The sequence below is a fragment of the Leopardus geoffroyi genome, chromosome B4, assembly GCF_018350155.1.
Source record: "Leopardus geoffroyi isolate Oge1 chromosome B4, O.geoffroyi_Oge1_pat1.0, whole genome shotgun sequence".
Taxonomy (NCBI): Eukaryota; Metazoa; Chordata; class Mammalia; order Carnivora; family Felidae; genus Leopardus; species Leopardus geoffroyi.
The window spans coordinates 28,221,191-28,236,540 of record NC_059341.1 but is presented as its reverse complement, the minus strand read 5'-3'; the positions used below and the strand labels follow the sequence as shown (position 1 = coordinate 28,236,540).

The window sequence follows — 15,350 nt, the reverse complement described above, 5'->3', positions numbered from 1 at the left end:
TAAAAAGCACTTTGAGGAAGTGATTTTATAGGAGATTGTCACTAATTATCGACATTACTCTCAGTGCCGGTGTTTTGTTTAAAGATGGCATCAGGGGAGTGACAAATTGAAAGATTGTTGTTATGTCATAGGGTCTCGTTTTAACAATGTTTTTCACTAGAGTTGATTTGAATAAAACTAGCAAACTAGGGTTTCCAATTTGCCAAAGAACAATCAGCCCCCAGAGCAGAAGTTCTTACCATGAATCGGGGGATTAAGGACTCCCTGAAATTCATACAGAAGTTTCTGTGGATGCACTTTTGTCCCTCGGGACAAGATAAACATTTTTTTTTTCTTTCTTTCTTTCTTTCTTTCTTTCTTTCTTTCTTTCTTCCTTTTTTCTTTCTTTCTTTCTTTCTTTCTTTCTTCCTTCCTTCCTTTTTTCTTTCTTTCTTTTTCTTTCTTTCTTTCATTCCTTTTTTTAAGCTTATTTATTTATTTTGAGAGAGAGAGAGTGCGCAAGAGGGGAGGGAGCAGAGAGAGGGAGAGACAGAATCCCAAGGAGGGATCCCCTCTGTCAGCGCAGAAAGGTGAGACTTGAACTCACGAACCCGTGAGATCATGACCTGAGCCAAGATCAAGAGCTGGACGCTCAACCGATCGAACCACCCAGGTGCCCCAAGATACACAGTTTTCTTCAGATCCCTAGAGGGATTTTGTGAGCCCTGCAAAGTTACAGGATTTCACATGATGGAAGATTCTTGTCTAGTCAGGCTGCTCGAACAGTCTGTCTGAAGAGGGAATGAAGAACTTTTGGCCAACCAAGTAAGTCCCTTCCTCACATGTATCCTCTGGGGCTGGCACTCCGAGGGTAGTTAGCTGGCCACCAGAAGGGTCCATAGGGGAAGGGAAAAGTAGGCATGGTTTGGTTACAAAGAGAGATACAGATCTAATCTGTGAGACAATTTCAGCATCAGAGGGTGAGAGGCAGTGATGCTCGACATCGATGGGCAGCATCAATGCAGTTTTGGGGTGTTAGCCAGCTCAGAGCAAGACTCAGCAACTGGGTACCTGAGATGAAATTCAACTCCCAGAGGCTTCACTTCTGGCAACACGCTGGACTGAGTTAACTCGGCCAGCCCTTCTGCTAGAGACACAGAGTGATCCTAGAGTTAATAGAATGGAAAAAACAAACAAACAAAACTGTGTCGTTGTCATTTTTTAATGCAAGTTGAATTCAGAAGAAAGAAATGGAAACTCTCGCATGACCGAAGCAACGAGTGAACTAAAATCAGAATGGCCAGCTTCAGCCGAACCGACAGTGACCCAGGAGGTGAAAGGCTAGACTTTTCATCCCCCTGCATGGATAAGAAGCGTGGCCTCGAGTCCGATCAAGGAGAGGAGTGAGAAGAGAGGTTTTAGCCTAAAGCCAGAACTCTTGAAGAGCTGTTGGTTTGTGAGACGGGGTCAAGAAAACTCCATCCCATGGCCCAGATGGGTATTAGGGAAGCTTTCTGCCAGACCTAGGGCTCCAGGCTGGAGAAAATGTCTACAGTGAATAAAATTAAAAGCCACCCTTTGGGGTGCCTGAGTGGCTCAGTCGGTTGGGCGTCCGACTTTGGCTCAGGTCATGGTCTCACAATTCATGGGTTTGAGCCCCGCGTCGGGCTCTGTGCTGGCGGCTCAGGGCCTGGAGCCTGCTTCAGATTCTGTCTGTGTGTCTGTCTCTCTCTCTCTGTCTCTCTGCCCCTCCCCCCTCACATTCTATCTCTCAAGAATGAATAAACATTAAAAGAAAAAAATTAAAAGCCAACCTTTTACTTCATGCTCTGGAGTAGGATCTGAATTTACGTTATACACATGGATTGGGACTCCCTGACCGAGGAACAAAATGCTCCAAACTGAAGAGTGCTTGATGTTCCGTGGATGCCTGCACAGAACTAGGGCAGACACCTCACAGCCCATGGCACATTGGCTGGCCCCCACAGAACGATGCCCTCTACTGAAGATGAGCTTGTACCAGAAAATCTCACCTGCACGCAGAGCCAGATCAGTATGGGAGAAACAAAAACTACACAGATCGAACACTTGGAAGGGACTATAAAATAAACATTTTAAAAATACAGGATAGGATGTAGAAACCATTAGGAAAGAATACATTAAAAACAGCAGTTGCAAACGTTTGTAAAAGCACCACACAGGAACTACAGAAATGAGAATGACAGCCGTTAATTACGGACTCGTAAAACAATATTTGCTACGTGGCTGAGGCGCACATCACTGAACCAGAAGGCAGATCCGAGGCTGTGACTCGGAATGCTACACAGAACGTTCAAGGCATGGAAATCCATTTTGACTAAGTCCATGAAAGCCAAGGACGGCTCACACTACTTGGCTATGGCAGCAAAACCAACTCTAGCCCCACTTACTAGGTTCTTGAACCTGGTCAGAAGGGACAGGAGGGACAAGGGCCTGAGCTTGAAAACCCAGAGCCTTGGGAGCCCTTGATGTGTAAAGTTTGGGAAAGGAGGGCTGTTTTCCTGACAGGCCTGACTTATCTACCTGTCTGGCCTCTCAAGACTGTTCTGTCCTAAAGTTAGCTCTTACCTCGAGAGGAAGAGTGGGAAGTGTCCATCTTCCCTCCAGATTCTTTCCAGGCCTGGGATCCTCTGGCCGAGTAGAGCCGTGCCAGGGCTATAAGAGCTGTGAAGGGTGGTTTTCTAAAGGCCACAGTGATCAGTGCCTCCCTGAGTAAGGACCCACCCCCAAGAGAAGGAGACATATCACAAGCCCTGTGGTACCTGGGAGAAGGCAGCTTCCCCCCCCCCACCCCCGCTCCCCTCCCCAAGCAGGATACATAACAAAAGGGTGAACAGTAGGATCAGTGAGCAGACTCCCTCTATAAAATCCTGTGGCCATCAGTGAGTCCCTGATCTATGAGCCACTGCTGGCCTGCTCTCTGAAAACTGGCCGCTGCTCCCTCCACATCGGCCTGACCCTTTCTGGATCAGACCTCAGTAAACTGTGAATCTCGTTCTCTTGGCTGCTTCTCCCAGGCCTGGTATCCCCGTCCCACATCCCCACACTCCCTGTGGCTTCTGGTTTGACACAGTCTCGAGCGCTGGCTTGGTCATAGCCTGAGGACGACTTTTCCACAACCAAGCAGGATCTTTCCAGAAGGCAAACCCTCCCTTTGCTTCAGTTCCCTGGGAATCAATGCTTTTTCTGAGAACCTTGTGACATGTAAGAGAACATCAGGAAAAACACAGTTGCTACAGGGGGCCTGGGACAGTCTGATTTGGAAACTGGAGATAAATTTTCGCAGACCCCTTACTCAGGGGAACCCCAGAGAGCTGCAGTTTAGCATTTTGCAGTGACGGGCAGCACACGCTAATGGCCCAAGAAAATAATGCCATTAACACCATAATGATGGGGCAGACAGGACTCCCATTGACTTCAGAGGGACCTGGGCTCTAGGTGACGTTCAAATGCCCTCTGCCTGCCTTCCGTGTTCAACATGTACCCGTTCCAAAGCTGAATCAGCAGTGCGAGCCAATTCTGCAACAAAATGAAGACCTTTGTTATCTTAAATTACTTGTACCATCTAACTCCTTATATAAAGCAAAATGTCTCTTAATAAAATCACCTTGATTTCCATTAGTATGTAGTACATCATCACAGCGATGATTTTATTAGGCCACTAGACCCTCAGAGAGTGTTAAAAGGCTGGCACAAAGGATGTCAATTTAGTAGGGGAAGCTGAGTGTCCAGTTTTCTACCAGAAACTAAAGTCTTGATTCTGGATATCTGAGCAGACATTCATTTTAAATGATGTCTCAAGACCAAATTTGTAGTCAAGATATTCTTTATTATAACCCAAAGTAATATACATATATATATATATATAACTTGTATATATATTATACAAGTATATATTATACTTGCAAATATATTATATAATATATAATATATAATATATATTATATATTATATATATACGTATATATATAAAATATATAACCCCGCCTTCAGAGATAGGCTACTTCTAGCAAAGTATTAGGAAAATAAAATATTTTCAAATCAGGTTTTGCTCCTGTGTTAAAAGTCACAAGTAGGAAGTTCACCTTTTCAATTTTCTTTGCTCTGTTCCCCATAACGCAGGCCCCATGCATTTTGGATCTGGCCTGCAGTTCTGATGCATGTACGTGACACGTTTTCTGGGACCTTTTAGTACCAGTGCAGCCAGGGGCCCAGGCACTTAGGAAGGTAGGTGGGATGGAAGGAGTGCAAATGCTCTGTTGAGTGCCCTCCAGGGTGGCAGATAATGGCAGTGAGGAAGAGTTGCCTGGGCCTTAGCCCCATTTCTGCCATTAATCGGCTGTGTGACTTTGGGCATATCACTTTAACCTTCCAGCGCCCTGGTCTCCTCGTCTGTAATTGGAGATGGTGGGTAACAGCCTGTCTTGAAAGTTGTTTTTGATGATCTATGTATGATACCTGTAAAGCACTTACCTTATGTTACTTACTAGCTAAGTGAACATTCCTTCGTTTCCAGAGCCAGAACATAACATCACACACCCAAGAGAGGAATCCCTCCTGAATTCTGTATCCAGGGGATATCCTTTTATGGCCATGTGGACGCCGAGGAAGACAGAGACATTTCCATTTGGGCATTCTTAACTGAAAGGAAAGATTTTTATTAACCAAAACAGGACTTTGGTAGACCAAAGATGTAGAGCGGGGACAATTTAGGCTACTCTAAAAGTAGGTTCTTCTGACGAATGAAGGTAGGATTGGCACCTAGCTCACAGAGTGATTGGAGAACGGAATAAAATAACCCATGTGAAGGTGATTAGCACGGTACTTGGCACAAGGGAAGCACTCAAGATATGTTGGCTGTGCTTATGCCAGAAGCTCCTGCACCCGATGTCCTCTCTAAAGCTCACTGGACCCCACTGCTGAGGTCCTATTCACAGGTGAGGAATCGGGGAACCTGAGCAATCACACAGGAATTTTTTTTTTTCTTTTCTAATGTTTATTTAACTTGAGAGAGAGAGAGAGAGCAAGAGCAGGGGAGGGGCAGAGAGAGCTGGAGACACAGAATCCGAAGCAGGCTCCAGGCTCTGAGCTGTCAGCACAGAGCCTGACACGGGGCTTGAACTCACAAACCGTGAGGTCATGACCTGAGCTGAAGTTGAACGCTTAACCCACTGAGCCACCCAGGTGCCTCAACACGAGAATTTTATAGTATGTGCTGGAACCAGGGCTGGGGCCAGGGCAATGGGGCTCCACGGCGAATGCTTTCTAATATGCCTCTCTATTCCTCATCTGTGTATTCTGAGAGCGTTGAAGTCCTCCTAACCTGCTCGCAAGAGTTGAGCCCTTCACAGTGCGGTATTTTTACAGGGTGCTCCCCTCAGCCAGCGAGGTGGCCAGCACCCCCCTGAGAGATTCCCACCTCCAGCGGTTCTGTGATGCCATACTGGTGGGCTTGTAGATAAGGCAATCGCCGACGAGGAAGAACTATCCCAAGATGCTACCATGTGTCAATTCTCCACACCCCCAGCCCCTGAAAACACCTCATAACTGGTAGGGGTGGGGGACAAGCTACTCTGCAAAATGTTTTTGAACCCTAATTAGTGGGCTAGCCCTTATTATATGATTGAACCCCATATCACCTCCCAGAGCAGCCCTTGTCTAACACCATTGATTCAGGTTTTAACTTGGAGGTTTTTTCTCCTTTTCCTCACTTGCTGCTGATCTATGGGACACAGTAGCCTCTGTTCGTTACTGCGTGGGTCTGCAGTGACGTGGTGTTTCACATTTAAAATTACTCAAAGGCCTCGATGCACACTATGACCCAGCAACCTGGCCTCTTTGTTTTCTAACCGTACAAACCACCCGAAAAACAGAACAAAACAAAAGGAGGTAAGGCAGGGAAGTCCCTAAAATATCGATACTCAATCTGCCTTTGGATCTTGGAATTGGGGGGAACAAGATGCTGATGAGCATAAAGTTATGGTTCCACGTGCAGGTGGGTTAGTCTTTAAAGGGTCTGACCGGCATGGCCTTGTACTGTCCCATCTATACAGGACTTTTGGATGCATTATTTCATACAACTCTACCCAAACCCTGTGAGGTAGGTAGGACATTTTACAGGGAAGGAAAATGAGCCTGTGAGAGGTTAAGTGACTCGTCCCCGGTTACAGAACACAGCGAGTGCTCGGACTTTTGGCCCAGTGTCCAGCCTGCTCCACCACCCAGCTCCGTCTCCCTGGAGAAAGTGTTACGTGTAGCTGAGCCCGAGTCCTAGCAGCCCCCACGAGGCGGTGCTTTGAGAGTCTGGGCAGATTATTAGATCAGGATAAGTTGAACAGCTTGGTGGGATTTAATTGTTTGGAAGGTAGTCAGCACATTTCCCAACACTAAGGGAGACCACTGGAGTCTGCTTTTCCCCGATAATGATGCTACCTGATTTTTGGAGAGTGCTTTCATGTTGATGCTTTGCTTACTTGATTCCAGACCCAGTCCGGGATCTGTGTGAAAGGTTTCATCTTCGTTAACATGTACAGTAACATACTGGGGGAAAAAAACCCAAGATGATGGGAGATGAACCAAAAGGAGACAGGCAGGACTTCTTTACGCCACCTGTGCCCAGCATGCTTGTCCCCCAGAAATTAACATCCACCACCCCTTCAAATCTTGCATCAGACTTTCCCTTCTTAATGCAAACTGTCCTCCCCACCCCCACCCCCCATTTCCTTAACGGACCCTGCTGCCTACTTTTCCAGAGCACCATTCATTTTTCAACCCACAAATATTATCATTGATTATGTTCACTGTCTGACTTCTGCTAGAATGTGAACGTCCCTGGGGGCAGGAACATCTTTATCTTACTGACATGTCCCCAGTGCCCACGTAGTGCCTGGTTATGCTTGGTTGGGTAAACGGATGCAGAAGTGATCATCCTCGGTTACAGACTGTGGCTGCTCCAAGGTACCCAGCACCCCTTTCGTGCTGGAAACTACAAATGCCCACATCAGCATCCAGGCTTCTGGAAGAGGAGCTGTAAATGCTAGGCAGGGAGTCTGGCTCCTGCCAAGACAGCTGAGAGGGTTCTCGTTTCAGCCAAGACCTGCAGCAGAAACCTAGTCCTACAGGCTGTAGGCATGGGGTGTGGTGGGGGGCTCTAGGGCAGGAGATGGCCAACCTCCAGCCTCGGTTGGGGACAGCAAGACTCACTCTAAACCCCTCCACTGCCTGGAAAAGGTGACCTCAAAACTTTCAGCCCTAGGCTTGTTCCAGGTTGAGGCTTGTAGGGCTAGATAGGAAATGGTCAGGACCAGAACCTGTTACAGAATTTATAGGGACAAGTCCAACATGAAGATGTGGGGACACTTGTTTAAAATGCATTACAAAGTTAGGGGCACCTGGGTGGCTCAGTTGGTTAAGCATCCCACTTCAGCCTACGTCATGATCTCATCGTTCCTAAGTTCAAGCCCCGCATCAGGCTCTGTGCTGCCGGCTCGGAGCCTGGAGCCTGTTTCAGACTCTGTGTCTCCCTCTCTCTCTCTGCCCCTCCCCCACTCATGCTCTGTCTCTCTCTCTCTCTCTCTCTCTCTCTCTCTCTCAAAAATAAAACATTACAAAAAAATTTTTTAATGCATTACGAAGTTCAAGGCATGTCTCGGGCAAATGGGGACACGTGTGAGGACACAGGGGGAGATGGCAGTACTTCTCCTGACCCCTTCAGCTTCAGCCAGAGCCCACACTTGAGGACACTGCGGCCTCTGTGCTGAGTTTGCTGCTCAATGAGACTGGTGCCAGTTTCACCAGGCTCAGAGCCTCCCATTGGCCTTGGGGGGAGGGGAAGGAGGGGAGCAGGCAGAGCTCTTTCAGAGGAAGCCCGGTGAGGAGGCTGGCCCCCAAGCCGGGCCCCCCAGAGAACAGGCAGCCTCTCAAGGGGAACTTAGTGATGTCTTCATCTACTTGGTAGAAGTCACAGCCCACTGCCATGTGAATCTGCCCCAAGTGGTACTCTCCAAGATGGACATCAACTGGCGGACTCTGCCCTCAAAAATAGACTTGCTCTGGGGCGCCTGGGTGGCTCAGTGAGCTGGGCATCTGACTTTGGCTCAGGTCATGAGCTCACGGTTCATGAGTTCGAGCCCCACATCTGGAGCCTGCTTCGGATTCTGTGTCTCCTTCTCTCTCTGCCTTCTCCCACTCATGCTCTGTCTCTCTCAAAAATAAATAAACATTAAGAAAAAAAAAAATAGACTTGCCCCATGAGGCCACCTCTGAAGGCCAAGCTTGGAGCCTGCAGACCTTGCCTGTGAGTCCACAGGCCAGGCCTCAACCTAGAAACACGAGCACAGGACCTGCAACTCGGCATAGCATCCGAGAAGCAGAGGATGGCCTGGCCATGGAACTTTGCTGTAGTCCTTTCTTAATGGATCATGGGCGTAGCGGCCCTGCTTCCTAAGTTCTGAGGCCCAAGAACCTTCAGAAGATAGCCTCCTGATATTTTCTACAAAGGTTTTGATTAGCAAAAATAAAAATAATTTAAAAAAATAAAATGGATTAAGAATTTTAAGATGCTGGCCACAGAGCATTAAACCAAGTGGGCCCTTCTGAGGACTGACAACGCTAATGACATTTCATGGATCCTCCTGCCAGAAAACTCCATAACAAACGTAAATCACTTGTGTCTGAGACGTGTAGCATGTTTCTCCTTGAGGAAAGAGCCCTCGGGTGGAGTGGATGAAGGTACCAAAAATTGTTTCTGCGCCACTAACGAAAGGATCCGCCGTTGCGTTTGCAGGGTGGGGGTGGGATGAGCAGTGGCAGAATGAGGTGACATCAAAGGTGGTGTTGGGCCAGACTGGGTTGATGTCCATGTGAAATGACTAGCCAAGACTCTGGAACATTCTTCATTCAGAAAAGTGGTCAGTGATCAGTGACAGGTAGGTAAAAAAAAGAACGGGGCACCTGAGTGGCTCAGTGGGTTAAGTGCCTGACTTTGGCTCAGGTCATGATCTCAAGGCACATGGGCTCGAGCCCCGTGTTGAGCTTTCTGCTGTCGGCACAGAATCTGCTTCAGATCCTCTGTCCCCTCTCTCTCTGCCCCTCCCCAACTTGTGCATACGCACACTCTCTCTCTCTCTCTCTCAAAAATAAACATTGAAAAATTAAAAAAAAAAAAAAAAGAAAAAGAAAAGAGCAATTAGAAGGAATAAAGCCGAGGTTGAGTCACGTTGTTGTGGCTTTTTATGCTGGGAAGCCCAGGGCCTTTCCACATGAATCAGCTGAAAGTCTGCATTACTAACAACATTTAAGTAGGCTTCCTTGGATATCAGATGCTGAGGTAGGTGCCATCCCCTCACATTTGGATGGCCCTTTACAGTCTAAAACCTGCTTCTATATATATAATGCTTTCAGTGGACTCTCTCAATAAGCCTACTAGGTTAGCAGGGTGTTGTTGTCGGCAGACAGGCAGACTGACTAGTCTGAGTCCACAGAGTCAGTAAGGGCCCAGAGGGGGCACAAGAACGCAGTTCTGCTAGCTTTGAGTCTAACGCTTTTGTCCTTTCCTCCACGATGCTTCCGTCACGGGTAGTGGCGGCCATCTTTCCAGAGCTCATGGCCTGAGACAGACAGACAAATGCAGCCCAGGGCATCACAAGCATATAGCAACACGTTGACTAATGGTCTCCAATTACCGATATCCTGGCAGCAAAAGGGCAGTGAGCTGCTAGGGATGCAGAGTATCAGCTCCGCTTTCAGGAAAAACTAGGTGTTCAGAGGGATTGGATGTTTCTTTCCCTGATGCAAATGGTACATGAACTGCTTTTTGGGGGCATCCGATAAACGTGAACTACAGACTAAGTAAAGATGAATAAAGGGATGCTCTCCTGAGTGAGTAAGCATTTTGAAATGGCCCATTAACCTCTTATCAGAAGGATTCTTTCCTTCGAAGCACATTGGTCATTTCCTGCACTAAAAGGTGTGCAGACGATTTGCCACATCACATTATTATGCACAGCTAACTGCTTTGCAAAAACTTGTACCTGCAGATGCAATCAGTGGGTTTGAGTTAAATACCTCAATCATTAACTTTTTCTCTAAAAACTAACAAGTGCAATTAGCCCATATTAATGAAATAATCTTGAGTTCTTTTTTTTTTTTTAAACCGAAGTTCCATTTGAGTCACACAAAAAAGAAAATGCATCTAAAAATCAGTTCCATTTTAGAACAGGCACATGTTCCAAACAGCTGAACTTATTTTTCCTTCTTCAGATTCTGCAAAATTCACTCCCAGGTTTACTCTCTATGCCAAGTTTCAGAGCTGAGCAAATTTTTATGGTCTAGTTATAAACCCTAGAAAAACAAGGTTTATAGGAAATGTTGACACAACCTTAACTAAAGTGGTGTTAGCTGACACCTCTATATTTTCAATTTGGGGATTTCTACTGGGAAAATATAAACGCTAATTCAGCAAAGGAAGCCAACTATAATAAAAATGTTGTAGTCTTCCTGTTCACCCCATGAAGTTCTACTTCAAAAGATGCCAGTGCAACATGGAGGTGAGTTAGAATTAGTATGCTCAGTATGTAGGGCACCTGCAAATAGCTAAGCCTCCTGGTTACTATAAACTTTGCCTGGGAATGCATGACCTCACCATGAGTCATGGCTGCCCACTGCAGTCCAGTCAGAGAGGTGGCGGCGGATTCCAGGTCTTTACGTGAAAGGCGTCTACTATCCTTGCACCGCGCACCTCCAAATCTACCATAAATAGAGACCAGAGTAGGTTTTTCACGGACCCGGAGAGCGAGCCTCCAAAACACAGAGAAGCCAAAACGTTGAGAGTTGAGCAAAGGCACACCGCGGACGTTGATCCCGATCGCGGTCAGCTCAGAATGGGGCCAGTAGCGGTGCCAGGGGGACCCAGGTGTGAGGGCATGCCAAAACATCAGGACAAAGAGCCAACGACAGTTCTCATTTCCCCAATCCCTCTAAACAGCCCAGATGAGAAGCACATGTGTTCCATATTTAGGCTTTGATTTTTTTTTTTTTTTTTTTCCTTCTGAAACGAGAGGAGGTGGAAGAAGGGGTGAAGTTTGACTCAGGTCCAGAGATAAAGACTGACATACACAAATGGACCATAATAGGGGGCAAAGTGAGTTAAGCTGAAGTAAATGTTTTAAAATCCTCAGCTAGATAGACTAAACAGTATTGGCCTAGGAGCCAAAAGACCCAGCTGTCTGTCCCGAGGCTCCCACCGGGGAAATGCGACTCCAGCCTGCGGAGCCTCCCTGGTGTCTCTGCTTGGTCATCTGTAAAATGGAGGCCGGCCTCCATTACGCGACAGCGGCGAGGAGTAAGTAATGGCCCTGGAAGTGCTTGGTGAATTTTAAACTGCAAGACGGATGGGAGTATTATGCCGTGTTGATTGCATTTCTCCATTGGAAAACTGTGTTCAGAAAATGGAAATATTTTCAATCGAGGGACAAATCCATCAGGATAAAGGGGGAAAAAACCCTTCCTAACATATTTGTAATTGCTTTTAGTTCATCCTAGAACTGATTCAGAGGGCCATTTACCGCTGACATCTTTGCTTTTGTGTTAAGTCTAATAGTCTACTAAAAAGGCCATTTGGGTCGCACCCCAATTACCATCACATATGTCTAAACTTCACCAGCTCACAAGGGACCGCTAAGTTACATATCTTCATGAACAGAAAGTATTTTGGATGATTATTTTCTTCCTCCCAGGTTTCTAAGGCTGTTGGCAGCATTTTCCCAGAGTGTTTTCAAAAGCTTTCACAAGATATCCTCATAACATTGGCAAAAAATATGAAGCATACTTTAAAGGCTAATGCTTAACTTCTGTAGACCCTGATTTTTATTTATTTATTTTTTTTTTTTCAGGTTGAAAAGGAAGACAGGAGTTTCTGGATGTACCTGTCAAGACTAAATGATTGTTCATTTCCTGTGAATTGGGAATAACGTAATCACATGCAGCTGGGGAGCTAGGCTGTGTTTCTTGCTTTTTCCTCTTCCAGAAGCTGGGTCCCTTACCAGCTGGGAAATATTACTGTATGAACGTGCTGAAAAACTTAAGGGAAATGAAAAGAACAACAACATTCTAGATGTCAGCAATCAGTTTGATGGTCTTACCTGTACCAACATGAGAGGATTTTAATAGCAAAAGTTTGTAAAGATTAATTTAATTTAAACTGAGTTCTTAGATTAAAAAAAAAAAAAAGCAAGTGTTTACAGAGTCACAAAAATCTTTGTCTAGAATTGAGCTGATTAGAATTAACCCTGTCACAATTACACACGCCAACGACTGGGTAAGTTGAGAGAAACAATTTAAAATAAAGTATTTTAACACAAGAGAAATGGATTAGTAGGAATCAAAGTATCCGTCCTTTGCTAATGCAGTCATTACCTGGGGGGAAAAAAAAACCCACATAAATTCAATGCTGAGTTTAAAATTGGAATTCAGCAAAATGTAATCTCGGGCACTTATTTTAAATGCACGCTTCTATCTTTTAGTATAATAAATTTTGTTCGGGGTTTCATTAGCCATTACACTATACATTGTGATTATGTCAGATATTAGATGCTGAGAAATGGAGCCAACATCTCACTTCAGGTGGCTCCTGTTCCAACTCATCATCAGAATTAATTAAAGAAAGAGGAGGTGGGATGGGGAGCAGGAGAAATGTTTGGATTAGTCAGGTCACTGTTTTTTCCTGGGAAGGTGAGGAATGGAAGGAGAGAGACGCCAAGGCAGAAGGAAAGTCTCTGTTGGGATGCCTGGGTGGCTCAGTCGGTTAAGTGTCTGACTCTTAATTTCCACTCAGGTCATGATCTTGCGGTTCATGAGTTCGAGCCCTACATGGGGCTCCATGCTGGCAGTGCAGAGGCTGCTTGTGAGTCTCTCTCTCCCACTCTCTCTCAAAATAAATAAATAAACTTTAAAAAAGAAGAAGAAGAGGGGCGCCTGGGTGGCTCAGTCAGTTTAGCATCCGACTTCGGCTCACGTCACGGTCTCACCATCATGAGTTCACGCCCTGCATCAGGCTCTGTGCTGACAGCTCAGAGCCTGGAGCCTGCTTTGGATTCTGTCTCTCTCCCTCTCTCTCTCTGCCCCGCCCCTGTTTGCACTCTGTCTCTGAATCTGTCTCTCTCTCAAAAATAAATACATTAAAAAAAATAAAAATAAAAAAAAGAAGAAGAAAATTCTCTGCCAATGGAATCTTATGGCATCACTGCCCATCCTATCCAGACTTGTGCTTGGAAGAAATTTGGGGCCTCAGGGGAATGTGAGGGGCTACAATCGCCCTGGATCACCATGTGCATGTGCATGTGGTTGTCACATTTGGCTAGGCATCAGAATTACTGGGGGAATTTTTAAAAATAGAAAACAACTGGGTCCCATCCAGTCCTGGGATAAAGCTCGCGCATGACATCATTTTTGTTGTTGTTGTTGTTGTTGTTGTTGTTTTAATGTATGTTTTTAACACACCCAAGCCTACAATTGATTCTGAATGCTGAGCCAACATTGAAAACCAGGGGTAGGCGATAGTTGGAAATTAACTAAAAGGTGAATTTGACAATATTGCACCTTATCTAAGTCTCTTTCATATTGTTTGAATCCAGAGAACTGCCTTTTCTGACGTCTACCAAACACAAGATGATGAGGATGACAATAATAAAAAATATCAATGCTGCTGAAGCTCCTTGAGGACTCTTCAGAATGACACAGCACTTACACATCCATTAGGTCATTTCTTTTCCCTCTTCTCTCTCTTAGTGCTTTGAGGCCAGCAGTGAGAGCATCGTCACTCCATCTCACAGGTATGAAAGCATGCCACATCCTGCTAAATCCCCCACCAGTGCGAGTGGGTGGGCTGACCCCCATTTCGTGCCCCTTCCCCCTTAGCAATCCCATCAGCTTGGCCTGACAGCTGGTTTTGTGGCACACCTGGGACAGCGGGCAGGGAGGGTCCTCTGCCCTGAGTTGATTTTATGCTCCTGTAGTAGAAAAGGCAGAGAATTCAGCGACTTGAATTAGCTCCCAACTTGACTGCAATTGGAAAGAAGCTTTGTGTTTTTTTCTCACCTTTTTTTAAATTAAATGTTTTTTCTTTAGTTCACTTATTTATTTTGAGAGACAGAGAGAGCGAACAAGAGAGGGGCAGAGAGAGAAGGAGAGAGAGAGAGACTCCCAAGCAGGCTCCACACTGTCAGCGCAGAGCCCCATGAAAGGCTCCAACTCAAGAACCGTGAGATCAAGACCCGAGCCGAGATCAAGAGTCGGAAGCTTAACCGACTGAGCTACCCAGGTGTCTTGTGTTTTGTTTTCACCTTAAAGAGTCGGCTTACATCCAGCACGCACAATAGATATGATACATTTTTGCCTTTCCGTTGTACACAAGTCCTTTTCTGAAGCTAACACATGTCTCCCTTGTCCATGTCGTTGCTTCCTGGGATTCAAGAGAGAAGAGATCGTGAGGAGAAAAAGACACAGTGGGACGGTAGACGGCAGGTTGCCCCTGGCAGGCCGGGTGGAGCAGGCAGCTGTGCAGGGCTCCTGCCTGCCAGCTTCTTTCACATCACGAGAAGCAAATGGCCCCCAGGTGAAGGATGGAAGAAGCAGCTGAGAAATCTTCCTGTCATATTTGGGTTTATTTCCCTGCCGCCTGAGTAAGCTTTCAGTAACCTTGGTCTTTCGATTCAACTATTTTGATGGAAAGAAATAACGATCACAGCAACTGTGGCTGATGGATGTTAAGAGCTGGACCTTACCCTTTCAGGGGAAGACTGCTTGAGAATGGACTTGAGGACAAGGCGTTACAAAGCATGGCACCGGAAGCTATGTTTTTGCTGACTCGACTTACCTTATTAACAAAATCATTTCACGTTTTATGTGAACATAAACAAAACTTCCCAGGCAATCTTTGGAGGTGTTGGATGCTGTGGTAGCTACCACTGTGGCAAAAGGGCAGTGTTGAAGTGTAATCAATCTCCCAGATAATAATATTTTACCGATCAATAACTTATTGTACTTACAGGTTTGCCCCGGCATATAAAAATATATTTATAAAAAGTATCACCCAGACTTTTATAAATTAGTAGACTGACCGTTGCTTTAATCATCTTTTATCTTCTACATGTGTGAACCTAAAAGATTGATGGTGTTTTAGTTATGTCTACATCACATCTGATTTCACAATAGCTTATGGAGAAACCTATTTTTGATAGTAATGAAAAAGGATTTCATATACAGTTGCATATATGGAAATTAGCTAGTTTTTTAAACCAGGTATGTAGAGCTCCTTTCTGGGATAGGAATCATAA

At 45.6% G+C, this 15,350-nt stretch overlaps 1 long non-coding RNA gene across 4 annotated transcripts in view; it reads left to right on the top strand.

The window, feature by feature from the left end:
* LOC123590115 overlaps nt 1-14,190 on the top strand; it is a 33,330-nt gene extending 19,140 nt beyond the window's left edge. Inside the window, exons 1-4 of one of the 4 annotated variants that reach the window (XR_006708610.1) lie at nt 3,998-4,955; nt 11,910-11,988; nt 13,650-13,847; nt 14,143-14,190. This is a non-coding gene — a long non-coding RNA (uncharacterized LOC123590115). Of the gene's footprint in view, nt 1-3,997; nt 4,956-11,909; nt 12,192-12,871; nt 12,920-13,649; nt 13,848-14,142 lie in introns of those variants that run through there. The other 3 variants (XR_006708609.1, XR_006708611.1, XR_006708612.1) reach the window with 3 other exon arrangements.
* Nucleotides 14,191-15,350: the final 1,160 nt, after the last annotated feature.